General features: G+C 43.9%; 1 long non-coding RNA gene across 1 annotated transcript; it reads left to right on the top strand.

Moving 5' to 3' along the window:
* Positions 1–3,588: 3,588 nt before the first annotated feature.
* Positions 3,589–8,647, top strand: LOC309966067. The gene is made up of 3 exons (XR_014326426.1): positions 3,589–3,694; positions 6,890–7,000; positions 8,270–8,647. It is a non-coding gene; the product is annotated as an uncharacterized lncRNA (long non-coding RNA).
* Positions 8,648–18,031: the final 9,384 nt, after the last annotated feature.

Raw genomic sequence — 18,031 nt, 5'->3', positions numbered from 1 at the left:
GGTCTCGCCTGTGGTCCGTTCAGTTCCCCTGCTGTTCCCGTCCTGTGCGGGGGTCTCTGAACGTCCCGGTTTTTCTTGGGCTCACGTTCCGAGCTCTGCTGACATGGAGTTTCAGAGAAGCACATCTTCATCAGCAAGTGAGGAAAAGTTGGAAGAAGACTGGAGACTGCTGCCTCTAGGAAAAGACGGAAAACTTAACCAGTTTGGGTGGTTATCCTAATTCAGATTTACCACGAATACTCTAGTGATTTAATGGAAAATTTGACTGGTTTTAGACTTTGAAAGACATATCCCAAGCCTAATCCAGGAAACTCTACATTCAATTAAGTATAACCTGCCTAAGTATGCAAGTTCTCCTTGTATCTCCACTGAGATTTCCTATCTAATAATCTCACTAATGTAATGCATTTTCTTTCCTTCTGCTTCTCACCCCTCCCAGCATTCCTTGGCAGGTACCACTTCTGTTCAGATTTCTTCAGGCCGCCTCTCTTCAACGTCCTGGAATATCTCTCTCTGTTCTGTGAAACTTGGTGGTTTGTAATAGTTCTTCTTTGACTATAAGTTTGAGTCCACAGAGAAAGCTCAAGTGATGTCAGCTTCTTGGCTGTTGTGTTATTGGGGGTAGGCAGGGAGAAATCAGCATTTTTCTGGTTGGTATTCCTTTTCACTGGAGCAGTTCAGTGCTAATTGTGAGAATGCTCACAGAAAAGTCTTTTGTAGGTGGAAAGCACGTGGGTGAGTTGCAAGTAAACAGTAGAGGAATTTCTTTGAAAGTCCCACCTTAAATGCAACACCAAGTTTTAACTTGTTTGTTATACTAGCTGATACTTCAGCTTTGGGCGCCTGTAATGGTTTTGATGATGGAATTTTATCTCTGCAACTTTTCTCTTCAGAAAGTGTCAAGTGGCCCTGGTTGTGGAGTTTCCTAGATTCCTTTATTGGGAGAGTTTACTTTGTAGCATTTGGCACCAACATTTTTCATATACTTGCGAAGAGCCTGAGCTGTCTTGTGAGTTGCCCAGCACTTGCCTTGGTAGGCTCTCATCTACATTTGTAGTACAGAATTTGAAAGGAGTGAAATGGAATCTTCACAAGCTAAATTATATATCTTCTCTTCCTTCTCTATTGTCACAGTGCATCTGTCCTTCGAACCTCCAGGAAGAGCGGTCCTGGTTAGTCAGTCCATACCAGAGGTTGTAGATTAAACGTCCATGAACAAATTGTGGCTCGCAGCTGTGTGTTTTGGGTGTTTGTTTGTTTTTAACTATTCCTTGTTAAAATTGTGAATTTTAGTTGCCAAAATGTAAAAATCAGGAGAGTTCACATAAAACTGTCACATCCAGGGACTTCCCTGGTGGCAGTGGTTAAGACTCCCAATGCAGGGGGGCCCGGGTTCGATTCCTGGTCGGGGAACTAGATCCCACATGCATGCCGCAACTAAGAGTTTGCATGCCACAATGAAGGAGCCCACGTGCCGCAACTAAGGAGCCCTCAAGCCGCAATGAAGGAGACTTTGAGCCACATCTAAAGGAGGCTGTTTGCCACAACTAAGATGCAGCACAACCAAAATAAATAAATATATATATATATATATATATATATATATATATGGACTGTCACATCCAAATGTAAAATGTTAAGCTCTAAGATGACATTGGAGAAAACCTTTGGGACCTAGGGCTTGGTGAAAAGTTCATAGATGTGGCACAAAAAGCACAATCTATAAAAGAAAAAAATGATGAGTTGGATGTCATCAAAATTAAAAACTTTTGCTCTGGGAAAAATTCTGGTAAGAGGGTAAAAAGACAAGCTACGGATGGAGGAGGGCATATTTGCAAACCACGTATCTGACAAAGGACTTATATCTAGAATATATAAAGAACTCTCAAAATTCAACAACAACAAAAAAAACAGTCCAATTAGAAAATGGGCAAAAGACATGAAGAGACAGTTCACCAAAGAGGATATGTGGATGAGAAATAAGCACATGAAAAGATGCTCATCATCATTATTCATTAGAGAAGTGCAAACTCGAATCCCAATGAGATCACTGCACAACTATTAGAATGATGAAAATAAAAAATAGCAACATTGGGAATTCCCTGGCAGTCCAGTGGCTAAGACTCCACCCTTCCAAGGCAGGGGGTGCGGGTTCGATCCCTGGACAGGGAACTAAGACCCCACATGCTGCGCGGTGCAGGCAAAAAAAAAAAACAAAGCAACATTACCAAATGCTGGTGAGGATGCTGAGAAATGATCTCTCATGCATTGCTGGTAGGAATGTAAAAGGGTTCAGCCACTCTGGAAAATGGTTTCTTAGAAAACAACATATACTTCCCATATGACCCTGCAGTTGTAGACCTTGGCATTTATCCCAGAAAAATGAAATGTATCCCCACCAAAAACTTGTACATGATTATTTATAGCAGATTTTTGGTAATAGCCCCAAACTAGAAACAACTACATTGTCCCTCAATAGGTAAGTGGTTAAGCAAACTGTGGTATACCCATACCATTGACTACTGCTCAGCAATAGAAATGAAATATTGATAAGCAATAAACACAGCTTGGATGGATCTCAAGAGCATTATGATGGCTGAAAAATGTCAATTTCAAAAAGTTGCATACTATGACTGTTTTTTTTTGGCCACGTTACATGGCATGCAGTATCCCAGTTCCCTGACCAGGAATCGAACCCGTGCCCCCTGCAGTGGATGCATGGAGTCCTAACCACTGGACTGCCAGTGAATTCTCTGACTTCATTTTTGTAACAGTCTTGAAATGACAAAGTTACAGAGACGGATAATAGATTAGTGGGTGTGATTAGGAAGGGGTAGCCCAAAGGAGATCTCTGGTCATGGAATAGTTTTGTTCATGATTGCAGGGTGGTTATATGAGTCAGCACATGTGATGAAATCACGTAGAATTATACACACACTACCAATGTCAGTTTCATGGTTTTGACAGTGTACTATAATAATGTACCGTGTGACCATTGGGGTAAACTGAAGGGTACAGGGAACCCGTCTGTACTACCTTTGAATCTATAATCTTTTCAAAATTAAAAAGTTACTTTAAAAATTGACATATCTGGGGCTTCCCTGGTGGTGCAGTGGTTGAGAGTCCGCCTGCCGATGCAGGGGACGTGGGTTCGTGCCCTGGTCCGGGAAGATCCCACATGCCGCGGAGCGGCTGGGCCCGTGAGCCACGGCCGCTGAGCCTGCGCGTCCAGAGCCTGTGCTCCGCAACGGGAGAGGCCGCAACACTGAGAGGCCCGCGTACCGCATTGACATATCTGGCGACACTGGCCCAGTCTTACATTGCAGTAATTGTTTGCTGCTGTGTGAAGTATCCTCCTTTAGACGGTACATGTGCTCAAAGGCCTGCTATTCATCCATTCACTTTACTTAGTTCCAACAGACCTCTGTGACCCCTTTATTATGTTCGTGGCACCATCCAGAGATAACTACTTTAATACCGTTCCTTCCTGTCTCTTAAAGACACGGATGTTGAAAAACACAGTAGCCTTGAAATGAAAATATATGTATGTACTGTTTATGATTTCAGTTTCCCGTGGCATTTGATGATGTGGCCTTATACTTTCTGGAGCGAGAGTGGGAAATCCTGGAGAAGTGGCAGAAGGACATGTATCAGCAGGAAATGAAGACCAATTATGAGAGCCTTGATTCCCTGGGTAAGATGCGTTTCTAAGGAATCGCTTTTTGGGACCCAACCTGATACTAGTAGGCTTTCTTCCCTTTATTGGCTGTTGGCTGGTTGAATATGATACTGTACCCAATCCACATTCAGAATGTCTCTTTAACTTCTGGTAATGGCCTGGGAATTTTGTCCCTTTTTATCCGGTGATATCTGTGCCCCTCAGCCTTGTTAACACTCTGCATTCTCTATCTCCCACTCCAACCCTCCCCCTTTTCTCCCACAGTTAGAATTACAAAATAATCTAATTGCCGCTTTCTTTTTTAAGTGTGTTGTTTTATTCCTTTAACTGATACTTTAGTGCCTGCTTATGTTGCCTGAATGAGATGCATCCTTATAAGAACTAAGGCGCTCATGAAGGGGCCATAGTTATTATATTAGAATAAACTGAGGACCCAACACATTGCAGAACATGGATACGACAGGGAAGAAAGTTTCCCTGGTAAAGGGAGAGAGAAGAGAGCAGGGGGATGGGATACTTAGATATCTCCAGGGAAGTACTCAGGAAGTAGATTGGAAGAGAAATTTGGGGAGATTGTACCTCACTCCTTACTCATCTTGCTCTAACTCAGTCTTGTGTCATAAAGAATAGTTCTCCTCTTATCAATTTAATAGATTGATCTCAGTATACCTGAAGAATTCTTTCTGTCTTTGGGGGTTTATAATTTATTCTGTCTGAGATATGAATGACAAGAGGGAGTCAACCATGTGAAATCATGGGGAAGAAAATTCTAAGCAGAGAAAGAACTAGTGCAAAGGCCCAAAGGTTGGAGTGAATGAGCTCAGTACATGGTGGGAACCACAGTGAGGCTATTGTGGCATGTGCACAGAGGGTTAGCACAAGAGTGATGGGAGAAGAGGACAGAAAGCGCAGCTATGCCGAATTGTGAAGGGCCTCTAGGCTGAGGCGCAGGGTTGGATTTTATTCTAAAGATAAAGGGAAGATGATGGGGGGATTTTTTTTTTTTCTGCCGCACCACACAGCTTGTGGGCTTTTAGTTCCCTCACCAGGGATTGAACCTGCGCCCTCGGCAGTGAAAGCACAGAGTCCTAACCACTGGGCCACCAGGGAATTCCCATAGGGGGATTTAAATAGAGAAGTAATATGATATCTTTTTTTTTTTAATGATTACTTGGGTTGCTATGTGGAAAATAAATTGTAGTGCGTAGAAATAAAGGAGAGAGACCAACCAGGAGCCTTGGCAGTACTGGTGAATCTTTGTGGCAGCTGAACCAGGTATGTAGTAATGAAGATAGAGAGCAGGAGGCAGTCTCCAGATATGTTTTGGAGGTAGCATCCCAGATTTTGCCAGTGGCTTGCAGTGGAGTCCGGTGAAAGAAGAACCAACTTCTAGATTTTTGGCTTGAGTATCTTGATGGCAGTGTTTTTTTGTTTTGTTTTGTTATAAAGAGCAATGCCTTTTGTTTTTTTAAAATTTATTTTATTTAATTTATTTTTGGCTGCGTTGGGTCTTTGTTGCCGCGCACAGGCTTTCTCTAGTTGCGGCGAGTCGGGGCTACTCTTGGTTGCGGTGCGCAGGCTTCTCATTGCAGTGGCTTCTCTTGTTGCAGAGCATGGGCTCTAGAGCGCAGGCTCGGTAGTTGTGGCCCACAGGCTCAGTTGCTCCGCAGCATGTGGGATCTTCCCGGACCAGGGCTTGAACCCATGTCCCTGGCATTAGCAATGCTGATTCCCAACCACTGCGCCACCAGGGAAGCCCCGATGGCAGTGGTTTTATTCACTGACATGAGGAAGGCTTGGGAGAGAGCAGGTTTTGGCCACATTAAGTTTGAGATGCTTATTAAACATTTATATGGAAATATAAAGTAGATAATTGAGTATGCGAGACTGGAATTCCAGTGAAATCAGGACTGGATTCACACATTTGGGGTCATTGTATAAATGACATTTAAACCACAGGGCCAGTTGGGATCATCTAGGGAGAATTTGTCAATAGGACAGGACACCCCCAGCTGTCCCCAGGATACCCCAACAGTTAGGGTCAAGCTAAGGAGACTGAGGCCAGTAGGGTAGGAGAAACTACAGCCCTGTGCTGATCCAGTGTTGAGTTTTGAGTTATCACAATCCTTGGGCTTGGAGAATCCAGTGTGATTTTCCCAAATTTTAAAAAGCAAACAGTATTATTTGCAAATGATTTTCTTTACAGGATGTCCAGATCCTAACTCCAGAGATTAGGACTTAGCAGGTCCCGGCTCAGGCCCAGGCATCTACGTTCTTAACAAGTACTTCAGGTGCTGCTAATGCTGGTGGTAACTAGGTCACTTCGAGAAACACTGATCCAAGGGCTGAGCCGTAGGTGACACCACTGCAGGGTATCTGATGCATCTTTAAAATCCCTCCACTACTTTGTAACAACCCCTCCTCCCTTCAGGCTGATGTCATTAGACACATTACTCTCCACTTCTTCATAATCACTGTCATTTAACAGCCTCCTGGTTCCTTCATTATGTTGATCAAGAAAGAATGTGGGCGGGACTTCCCTGGTGGCACAGTGGTAAAGAATCCTCCTTCCAATGCAGGGGGCCCGGGGTTGGTCCCTGGTCAGGGAACTAGATCCCACATGCATGCTGCAATTAAGAGTTCGAATGCCACAACTAAGGAACTGGCGAGCTACAACTAAGGAGTCCGCAAGCTGCGACTAAGGAGTCCGCCTTCTGCAACTAAGACGTGGCACAACCAAATAAATAAATAAAATATTAGAAAGAATGTGGGCACCTCAGTAATTGGTTCCTTAGATGTGCAGAGTCTAATCAGAAAAGTTTAGTCACCTGGTTTCCCTCCTTGACACCCCCCCCCGCCACCCCCCCCACCCCCCCACCCCCCACCCCCACCTCCCCGCCGTCCCCGACTGCTTTTTATTTTACTCACATTGTTCTCATAATGATCCCTTTTGAATACTTTCTGCCTGGATCCTCATCATCCCCAACCTCCCTGTTTCCTTTAATTTTGTGAAATATTGTCGGGAACATTTAACAGTTATTCATGTAATCAAGAGTTTCCATTTTCTTTTTAACCTAACATTGATCTCATGTCTCCAGGAATCAAGGTCAGCCATGAAACTAAAGTTAAAATTAAAAATTAAAAACTAAAATTGTTTTTAGTCAAGTACTCAGGAAACCCAGACTGAGTCTGTGTGGACTCTCTCTGCAGGCTGTATTTCTTCAAAGCCAGATTTGATCACCTGGATGGAACAAGGAAGAATGCTGTTAATCAGAGACCAAGGACACTTAGAGAAAACACAAATGACACTTAGCCTTTCTGGTGAGTAGATGGATTTGAGAGCCTGACTCATTTATTCTCCTAGCCTTGTTTGCTAATCTTTCTGCAGAGTCAGCAGGACGTAGTGAATAAGAAATATTATTTTGATGGAGAATGTTATTTTTTTTCACTCAAGTTGGTAGCAAATATGTCTTACTTTTATAAAGAAGGAAGTTGTATATATTTCATTAAAAAAAAACAACAACAGAAAATGGAACTGCCTTTAAGAGAACAGTAAAGGATCCATTTGTCCAGTCCTGAGGAAAAACCATCTTCCCCATCACATCATCATGTCCATTTGTGTACAGAGAAATGAGAAGCCTTCCAATTTTGTACAGTATATTTTTTTATTGTACAGATTTTTAGAACTTGGGATTTTTTATTCCTTTTGAAGGATTACTTTTTAGTTCCTTGTATCATAAGGAAAACATTTTAAATATATTAATACTTTAAGTATTTAAGAGAATGTGTCATTTTTTAGAGTATGTTAATGCTTTACTAAATGGAGATCTACTAAGTCTCTGGGTATCAAGGACTCTCCTGAAAAAGAGGGAATTTAAACCCAGGAAGTGTGTGACTAGCTCCATCGGAGGATAAAAGAATTCCCAGGGGCTTCATTTCACTGCTACTGTCTATTAATTCACTCATCTAATCAGTATTGTCCCTACCATGTTCATAGGACTATGTCACATATTATTTAGGCCAGGGGTTGGGAGAGAGATATATATATATGTGTTTTCCCACTCTAAGAGTTATTGTCTGTCTTACTGACCTACTGACATGGCAGTTAGGTTAGTCAATTATATTGAACTATTGGATTAGTCAACTATAAAATAAGACTGTATACACTTATAAATAGTAAGTGGCAATGATAATAAAGCGCTATAGGGATTTAGAGGAGAAAGCAGAGAAGAGACAGCAATATCCCAGGAGGACTTCTAAAGGAATTAGGATTTAAATAGCATAGAATGGGCATATTTGGTAAGGCAAAGAAGATTCAACAGGGGTCATACATGAGCTGAGGCTTAGAGGTGGGAACAAGCCTGTTATATTTAGAAAATGGAAGGCGCTGAGTATAGCTGAATGTTATTTGTGGGACATAGTGGAAGATGGGGGGTGGCAGTGGTGGCACATAATCGGTATCAGAGACCAAAAATGCCATGGTGGGAGTTTAATTTCATCCTTTAGAAAGGGCCTGGAAAGGTTTTTGAGTACCAAAGAATGAACGACGTTGGTGGCTGTTCCTAAAAACAAATGTTTCCTTTGTACCAGGTGGTACTCACCCAGTAACACAACTACTCCCCTGCCTGGGATAAACAGTAAGTGATGAGAAATAGGATTCAAGGAGACAGGCAAGTATGCTCTTCTCATGGTCCAGGCAAAAGCTGTGGGTGCTAACTTAGTAAATGACATCATCTAGTTGGAAACATCTGTGTTGTTGAGATGACCTCAGAGCAGAATCAGAGTCCTGCTCTGGGGCAAGCCTGATAGGTGAGGTTTGCTCCCAGGTTAAGAGATTTAAAAAAGGAGAGCTATGTGACCCACTGCAACAGCATGAGGGAGAAAAAGATGTTCTGGAATATAGCAGCTCAGATAATGGTCGGGAATTGTCCTCTCCAGGTGTGGTGGGTGAGAATAAGGTAGCAGCTCAGCTCCCTCTGTACCCTGTCATCATGGCTTTTACTTTGGGAACAGCAGTGACTTTCTTATAATTCGAAGTTCCTTGGGAAAGGGAATAATTTCCACAGTGTTCTTTGTGAATTCAGTAAATTGCCATTTGACATTCCTAAGAAAGATACTTCCTATTAGCACTTCTTCAGAAAACTTTTCCGGAAATCTGTGGTGGAAGGGTGCAAGAATATGACCCGAAGCCTTCCTACTTAAATATTGTGCTATTTATTTCACAGATTTAAAGAAATATTATAATGAACTGGTCAGATTCTCAGAGTAACTCATTTTTATTTTCTTCCAAGTTCTGCTTAGCCTCTGAGGGTCCTCATAGGCTCACAAAATGTGTTTGCCTGCCAGTTTTTTCACACTAAGCCTTTTGTTAACAAATGATGAAAGGATTTGCACATCCAAGTTAAACTTCAATATAATTCACCTGTGGCAGGCAGATTCACAAAGTCATGGGGACAACGGGAGTCCCTTTCCCACGTTGTCAGTGATGTGAAGACAGTCCTTGACCCCGGAGACCCATCACTGATGAGGGAGGGCCTTTTTGTCTCTCCAGGTGACCAGGGAACTCTCGAGGGCAAAAGAGGAGGAATGCCATTTAAATGGTCTCCAAGAGCAGGGCTTCTGTGCTCCCTTATCCAAGGAGGAAAGAAAGATTTTATCAGATCAAAGAGCCGCCTTACAACACCCAAGTCTCCAAGAAACAGAGATTCTAAATAATAAAAGCCTCGACATCACAGCATCTAATCAGGACAATAATGATCCACGGCATAAGCCAATGGGAACCCCAGATCACCTGGAAATTCCACCAGGCCTGAGACTTTATTCCTGCTTTGTCTGTAGGAAGGTCTTCCAGATAAAGAGAGCCTTTGTGAAGCACAAAAGGAACCACCGCGAGCGCCAGTCCTGTCAATACTCGAAGCACAAAAACAAGTCCAGGGGGAAGGCGGAGCTCAGGTGGCTTCGGGCGGTCCCGTGTAAGCAGCCTTTCCGGCGCGGCGCGTGCGAGCAGAGCAGCTGTCTCAGGTGCAGCCTGGCCCTGCACCAGGTGGCTCGCCCGGGCCCGTGGCCCTTCCAGTGCCCCGAGTGTGGCAGGGCCTTCCGGTCCAAAGCCGCCCTGAACAAGCATGTGCGTTCGCCCAGAGGGGAGAGGCGGTTTTCCTGCCGGGAGTGTGGCCGGGGGTTCACCCAGCAGGACGAGCCGGCCGAGCACCTGCGGGTGCACAGCGGGAGGACACCCTTCCAGGGTCCGCAGGTCGGCAGAGGCCCCTCGCGGGAGGCGGCCGCAAGGGCCCACCGCTGGGCACACCGCGGGGAGAAGCCATTCTCCTGTGACGACTGTGACCGGAAGTTCGCCCACCGGAGCAAGCTCACCGAACACGTCCGAGTTCACACGGGGGAGAAGCCCTTCCGGTGTCCGGAGTGCCAGAGAAGCTTCCGCCTCGAGAGCAGCCTGCGGGCCCATCTCTGTCGGCACAACGGGAGGAAGCCCTTCCGGTGCCCAGAGTGCGGCCGGAGCTTCTGCTGGAGGAACGCCATGAAGGCGCACCAGCGTCTGCACAGCCAGGAGAAGCCCTTCTCTTGCGGGCAGTGCGGCCGGGGGTTCACCCGGCCCTCAAAGCTCGCGCGCCACTGCCGCGTCCACGCCAGGCAGACGGCGTTCCCCTGCGAGCGGTGCGGGAGGACCTTCCCGCGGCGCTCGGGGCTCACGCGGCACCTCCAGGTCCACACTGAGGAGAAGCCCTTCTCCTGCGCCCAGTGCGGCCGGGGCTTCCACCGCCGCGCGCACCTCGCCGAGCATCGGCGACTCCACGGCGGGGCCGAGCCCTTCCGGTGCCCCGAGTGCAGCCGGAGCTTCTCCTGGAAGGCCTCCCTGAATATGCACCGGCGGCAGCACGCGGGCGAGTGGCCCTTCCCGTGCGGCGAGTGCGGCAAGGCCTACGGTCAGCCGTCCCAGCTCGCCGAGCACGCGACGGTCCACAGCGGGGAGAAGCCCTTCCGGTGCCCCGAGTGCGACAGGGGCTTCCGGCTCAGAGGGAACCTGAAGAGCCACCTGCTCCAGCACAGCGGCCAGAAGCCCTTCTCCTGTGCGACGTGTGGCCGAAGCTTCGCTCAGCGGTACAGGCTCGCGGAGCACGTACGCGTCCACAGCGGCGAGAAGCCCTTCGGGTGTCCCGAGTGCGGCAAGAGCTTCCTCCAGAAGGGAAGTCTGGAGACCCATCTGCACCGTCACCGCGGGGAGAGGCCTTTTTCTTGTGCTGAGTGTGGAAGGGGCTTCACCTACCTGGGGGCGCTTAACACCCACATTGCCATGCATGCCGGGGAGCAGCCCTTCAGTCTCGAGGTCACTCCACTCAGAAAGCAGTGACAGCTCTGCGGTGGGGCCATTGGCTCTGTTGGCGCTGGCTGAGGCAGGACGAAAAATTCAGCCAACATGCTTCAGCCACACTGGCCAGCACGGAGCAGGCGGCCGTGAGGGCTCCTTGACGAAGGTTCCAGATAATCCAGGCACAGCGTCTAGAGACTGGAGGAAAGCAAGCTTTTTGTGGAAGGTGCTGGTCATCCTGATGTGAGAGTCAGGTTAGAGCTCCTCCTTTAGCCTTTTTCCCCTTTTTTGTAATAAAGTTTCTTGTGACAGAAGTTCCTTACATTATGGGTGTTTTAGTCTGCTGGGGCTGCCATAGGAAAATGCCACAGACTGGGTGGCTTGAACCACAGAAATTTATTTTCTTACAGTTCTAGAGGCTGGAAGTCCAAGATCAAGGTGCCAGCAAGGTTGGTGTCTGGTGAGGGCCTGTTTTCCTGGCTTGCAGATGTCACTTTCCCCCTGTGTCCTCACGTGGCTTTTTTCTGGGTAGGGGTGGGGTATCTCTGGTAGTTCTTCCTTTAATACGGACACCAGTCCTATTGGATTAGTACCCCAACCCTGTGACCTCATTTAACCGTAATGAATTAATTTTGGAGAACCTGATGGTATAGCCCTAGACCTGAACAAAGTGAATGAGGAGGCAGAGACTAGGAATGATGTGCTGGTGGAGCCTCCTCTAAATGGAGAGAAATGCCAAGAATGGGGAAGAAGCATGCCCCCCACCAAATCCAACAGCCAGCTGTTCCTGTCCATTCGCCTGTCTGGCTCTCCTGAGCCACACCTTGTGCAGCAATTTTCTCTGTTCTCTGTGAGGTGATGATGACTTTTAAATCTATAAATCCATGTTCATATTTCCAGATTCCTCCTGATTGTTTCTCTCTTCCACAGACATCTCAAACACAGATTGCCCAGAATAAGACTCCTGATCAGTACCAGCCCTCACTCTATACCTCTTTTCTTTACACTCCCGTTTTTCTCACCTCAAAATTATAACTAATCTCCAGAGCTGTAAACTTGATAATGATCCTAGATTTTCCTACACCCAGTCTACTAAATTTCTCCCAAATAAAAGCCCTTCTCTATCTCTGCTGACACCATATAAGCTCACTTTTGAAAAACTTTTTTTTTCTTGCGGTACGCGGGCCTCTCACTGTTGTGGCCTCTCCCGTTGTGGAGCACAGGCTCCGGACGCGCAGGCTCAGCGGCCATGGCTCACGGGCCCAGCCGCTCCGTGGCATGTGGGATCTTCCCGGACCGGGGCACGAACCCGTGTCCCCTGCATCGGCAGGCGGACTCTCAACCACTGCGCCACTAGGGAAGCCTGAAAAACTTTTTTTTCAAGTGTTTTTCCTAACAGATTTCCCTGCCTCTGGCTTTTTCCAGTAATACATTATCACTCTTGTGACAAATTGGTTTTTCTAAAATGCAACTCTAATGTTATTTTCAAAAGATATTTTTAAGAAGTTTCCAATTTTGTTATAAGTGAAAACTCATTTCTCCAAAGAAGACATGAGGATGGCACATGAAAAGATGCTCAGCATTGCTAATCATTAGAGAAATGCACATCAAAACTACAATGAGGTACCACCTCACACCAGTCAGAATGGCCATGATTAAAAAGTCTGCGAATAAATGCTGGAGAGGGTGTGGAGAAAAAGAAACCCACCTACACTGTTGGTGGGAATGTAAATTGGTGTAGCCACTACGGAGAACGGTATGGAAGTTCCTTAAAGAACTAAAAAGAGTTATGTGATCCAGCGATCCCACTCCTGGGCATATATCCAGAAAGATCTCATTTGAAAAGATACATGCACTCCAGTTTTATAGCAGCACTACTTACAATAGCCAAGACATGGAAGCCACCTAAGTGTACATCGACAGATGAATGGATAAAGAAGATGTGGTATATATACACAATGGACTATTACTCAGCCATAAAAAAGAATGAAGTAATGCCATTTGCAGCAACATTGATGGACCTAGAGATTATCATATGAAGTAAGTCAGACAGAGAATGACAACATATGTTATTGCTTACATGTGGAATCTAAAAAATGATACAAATGAACTTATTTAAAAAACAGAAATAGACTCACAGACATAGAAAACAAATTTAAAAAACAGAAATAGACTCACGGACATAGAAAACAAACTTATGCTTACCAAAGCGGGAGGATAAATTAGGAGTTTGGGATTAAAATATAAAATAGATAGCCAACAAGGACCTACTGTATAGCACAGGGAAGTACGCTAAGTATGTTATAATAATCTATAATGGAAAAGAATATTATATATTTATATTCAGATATATATATCTGAATCACTTTGCTGTACATGTGAAACTAACACAACATTGTAAATCAACTGTATTTCAATAAAATTTTTTAAAAATTAAAAATAAATTAGGGACTTCCGGTGGTTGGGACTCTGCGCTTCCACTGCAGGGGCGGGACATGGGTTCCATCCCTGTTCAGGGAACTTGGATCCTGCGTGCCTCGCAGTGCAGCCAAAAAATAAATAAAAATTTAAAAATAAATGCAAACTCATTAACATGACATAAAAGAACCTCTGAGCTGAACTGGACCTGCCTTTTCAGCCTAATCTTGTTACCTATTCAGTATGAATTTCACTCATACCAGATGACTTTAATCTTTCCCCAATGCATCATATCCTCATGACTGCTTCCTCTGGAATGCCTTTCCTGTCTCTTCTTCTGAACTCCTTCATATCCACCATTCACTCTCAACACCAGGAACATTTTGGGCACGTGCTCATCTCTTCATAGCATCCTCTAAATACCTCTCTCTAATAGCACTCCCCACATTCAACTGAAACCTTCCCTGCTTCCCCTGCCATGCCCCCTGGTGGGCATGGATTTGATCTTGGTTTTACATTTTCTCCATCCAAACCAAGACATTCTCTGGCTTAATGCGTGGATCTGTGATATACCCAACAACACCGTGGTGGAGAAGCACTGAACCGCTGACAGTACTTGATTGTGGCTTTGAGGATCCCAGGAGAGGCCACTGCAAAACAGCTGGACAGGAATAGTTAACTGCACACATCTCACACCTACACGAACTGAGTCCCACAAGATATCCATCCTCTGGGTGATTGGACATTTAAATTATTTTCCTGTTTTTACTTTTAAAACGGTGCTGCTTTAGAGATTCTAGGATATGGCTCTTTGATATGCAAAAATAGCTCTGAGATAAGAATTGCTGGATAATAGGGTATATGCATTTTCATAAACAGATATTGCATTTGCCTGACTAACAATGAGATGGAACATTGTCGTGTGTTTAGCACCTATTCGGTTTTTTTTTTTCTTTCTGTGAATTCATAATTTTGCACATTTTCCTCTAGGGCAGTCTATGATTTTTAGCAGTTATTTATGTTTATTTAGATGCTATTCCGTGTTGTAAATATTTTTTCCCAATCTGTGACCTAGTTTTGGTTACTCTATCATGTCTTTTGATCTGAAGTTTTAAATCTTGTTTTTAAATTGAAGTACAGTTCATTTACAATATTAGTTTCAGGTGTACAGCGTAGTGATTCAATATTTTTATAGGTTATACTCCATTTAAAGTTATTACAAGTTAATGGCTATATTTCCCTGTCCTGTACAATATATGCTTGTTGCTTATTTATTTTATACGTAGTAGTTTGTACCTCTTAATCCCTTTCCCTTATCGTGCCCCTCCCCTCTCCTCTCTTCACACTGGTAACCACTAGTTTGTTCCCTATATCTGTGAGTCCTTTTCTGTTTTGTTATATCATTCATTTATTTTACTTTTTAGATTCCACATATGAGTGATAATATAGAGAGTATTCGTCTTTCTCTGCCTGACTTATTTCACTAAGCATAATACCCGCTAGGTCCATCCACACTGCTGCAAATGGCAGATTTTCATTCTTTTTTATGGCTGAGTAACATTACAGTGTGTGTGTGGGGGGGGTGTGGGTGTGTGTCACTTCTTCTTTATCCATTTTTCTGTTGATGGACACTTAACACTGCTTCCGTATCTTGGCTGTTGTAAATAGTGCTGCTGTGAACATTGGGGTTCATGTATCTTCTCCAATTAGTGTTTTCATTTTCTTCTGATATATACCCAATAGTGGAACTGCTGGATTATATGGTAGTTCTATTTTTAGTTTTTTTTGAGGAATCTACATACTGTTTTCCACAGTGGCTGCACCGATTTCCATTCCTACCAACAGCGTAAAAGGTTTTCCTTTTTTCCACATCCTCACCAACATTTGCTATTTGTAGACTTTTGGATGATAGCCATTCTGACAGGTGTGAGGTGATATCTCATTGTGGTTTTGATTTGCCTGTCTCTCATAATTAGCAATGTTGAGCATCTCCAGATCTTCTGTCCATTGATGCAAGTGGGGTGTTAAAATCCCTTACTATTATTGTATTACTGTCAATTTCTCCCTCTATGTCTGTTAATATTTGCTTTATATATTTAGGTGCTCCTGTATTGGGTGCATATATGTTAACAAGTGTCATATCCTCTTCTTGTATTGATCCCTTTATCATCATGTAATACCCTTCTTTGTCTTTTGTTACAGACTTGGTTTGAAAGTATATTTTTTCTGATATTGGTATTGCTACCCCTGCTTTCTTGTCATTTCCATTTGCTTGAAATATCTTTTTCCATCTCCTCACTTTCAGTCTGCGTGTTTCTTTAGCTTTGAGGTTAGTCTCTTGTAAGCAGCATATAGATGGGTCTTGTTATTTTTGTCCAATCAGCTACCCGATGTCTTTTGATTGGCGCATTTAGTCCATTGACATTTAAAGTAATTATTGATAAGTATGTACTTATTGCCATTTGTTACTTGTTTTACAGTTGCTTTTGTAGTTCTCTGTTCTTCCGTTCTCTGTTTAGTTTCTTCCCTTGTGGTTTGATGATTTTCTTTAGTGGTATGCTTGTGTCCCATTCTCTCTCCTTTTTTGTGTAACTATTGTAGGTTTTCGATTTGTGGTTACACAGGAGTCATATATGTTTACCTATAATAACATCTTTTTGTTTTAACCAGGTAGTCATTTAAGTTCAAACACATTCTAAAAGATCTCCACTTTTCCTCGCCTCCCCCACATCTTGTGTTTTTGATGTCATCTTCTACTACTTCATGTTTATCCCTTTACTGATTATTGTAGTTATAGTCAATTTTACAATTTTTTGTCTTTTAATCTTCATACTAGCTTAAGTGGTTGATCCTCAGCCTATACTATATATTTGTCTTTACTGGTGGGATTTTTCCTTTCCTCTAGATTATTGCTTCTTGTTATAGACTCTTCTTTTCCACTTAAAGAGGACCCTTTAACATTTCTTTTAGGGTAGGTTTAGTGCTGATGAACTCAGTTTTTGCTTGTCTGAGAAGTTCTTTGACTTTCTTTCAATTCTAAAGGATAATCTTGCTGGGTAGAGTATGCTAGGTTGCAGGGTTTTCCCTTTCAGCAAAGTTTTAAATTTTAATCTAATTTAATGTATTGGTCTATCCTTTGCACTTTGTACTTTTTGTATCTTAAGACTGTGTGTATAAAAATATTCAAGCAATATTATTTATGGCCACAAAATTTTTAAACTGCCACTAAATACTTCACACTACCCTACCTGTTATGGGCTTAATTGTGTTTCCAAAAATTCTTTAAAAAAATTTATTTATTTGACTGCACCAGGTCTTAGTTGCAGCACGCGAGATCTTTGCTTCAGCATGTGGGATCTTTTAGTTGTGGTATGAGGAATCTTTGTGGTTGTGGCACGTGGGATCTAGTTCCTTGACCAGGAATCAAGCCTGAGGCCCCCTGCATTGGGAGTGCAGTCTTAGCCACTGGACCACCAGGGAAGCCCCCCCAAATTCATTTGTTGAAGTCCTGACCCCCCAGTACCTCAGAATGTGACTATGTTTAGAGATAGGGCCTTTAAAAAGGTAATTAAGGTGTTATGGGTCAGCCCTAATCCAATGTGACAGGTGTCCTTATAAGAGGAGATTGGGACCGAGAACACCCAGACTGAGGGACAACCATGGGAGGACACAGGGAGAAGCGCAGCCATCTGCAAGCCGAGGAGAGAGTCCTCAGAGGAAACAAACACTGCTGACACCTTGATCTTGGAATTCTGGCCTCCAGAACTGTGAGAAAATTAATTTCTGTTGTTTAACCCGCGGTTAAACAGTCCATGGTACTTTGGTATGGCAGCCCTAGCAGATTAATACACTACCTTAAATTGCAGCCATTTAAAAGTATAATTATGAGATTATGAGAAATATGGAAAACCTTGGTATGGTAAGTGAAAGATAAAAAGACAAAAAATTATGTGTGTCTCAGAACCATATAAAAAGAACATGTCTGTGGACAGAGACTGGAAGTCTATATGAAGCAAAATCGAGCATTTACATTAGAATACCAGAATTATGGACAACTTTCACTTCATTTAAAATTTGCTTTATTGTTGCTAAATTGTATATATACAGTATTGTTCCTTAAGAAAACCTTTAAGTTAGGGATAGCAATTACATATATCTAAGCAGTTCAACCATACTGGCTGCTTAAGAGTGAAAGGCAGAGTAAATTTAAGATCCATTTCAGGGCTTACCTGGTGGCGCAGTGGTTAAGAGTCCGCCTGCCGATGCAGGGGACACGGTTCTGTGCCCCGGTCCGGGAGGATCCGACGTGCCGCGGAGCGGCTGGGCCCGTGAGCCATGGCCGCTGAGCCTGCGCGTCCAGAGCCTGTGCTCCGCAACGGGAGAGGCCACAGCAGTGAGAGGCACGCGTACCGCAAAAAAAAAAAAAAAAAAAGATCCATTTCATATTTAGGTTATAGACCATTTCTTGAATTTTATAGACTATGAGTCATGTTCCTAATGTAAGTCCATGGGGCCAGCGATGTCATGACTCTGCCTGACTTCCTGAGGATGAATACCCAGCCTCCTCACCCTTGGCAGGACCATTCTGAGGGATGATCTGCACCCTCTGAGTC

The sequence above is a fragment of the Leucopleurus acutus genome, assembly GCF_964270905.1.
Source record: "Leucopleurus acutus genome assembly, chromosome: 9".
Taxonomy (NCBI): domain Eukaryota; kingdom Metazoa; phylum Chordata; class Mammalia; order Artiodactyla; family Delphinidae; genus Leucopleurus; species Leucopleurus acutus.
The sequence above is the reverse complement of the archived record's forward strand: the minus strand, read 5'-3'. Positions and strand labels throughout refer to the sequence as shown.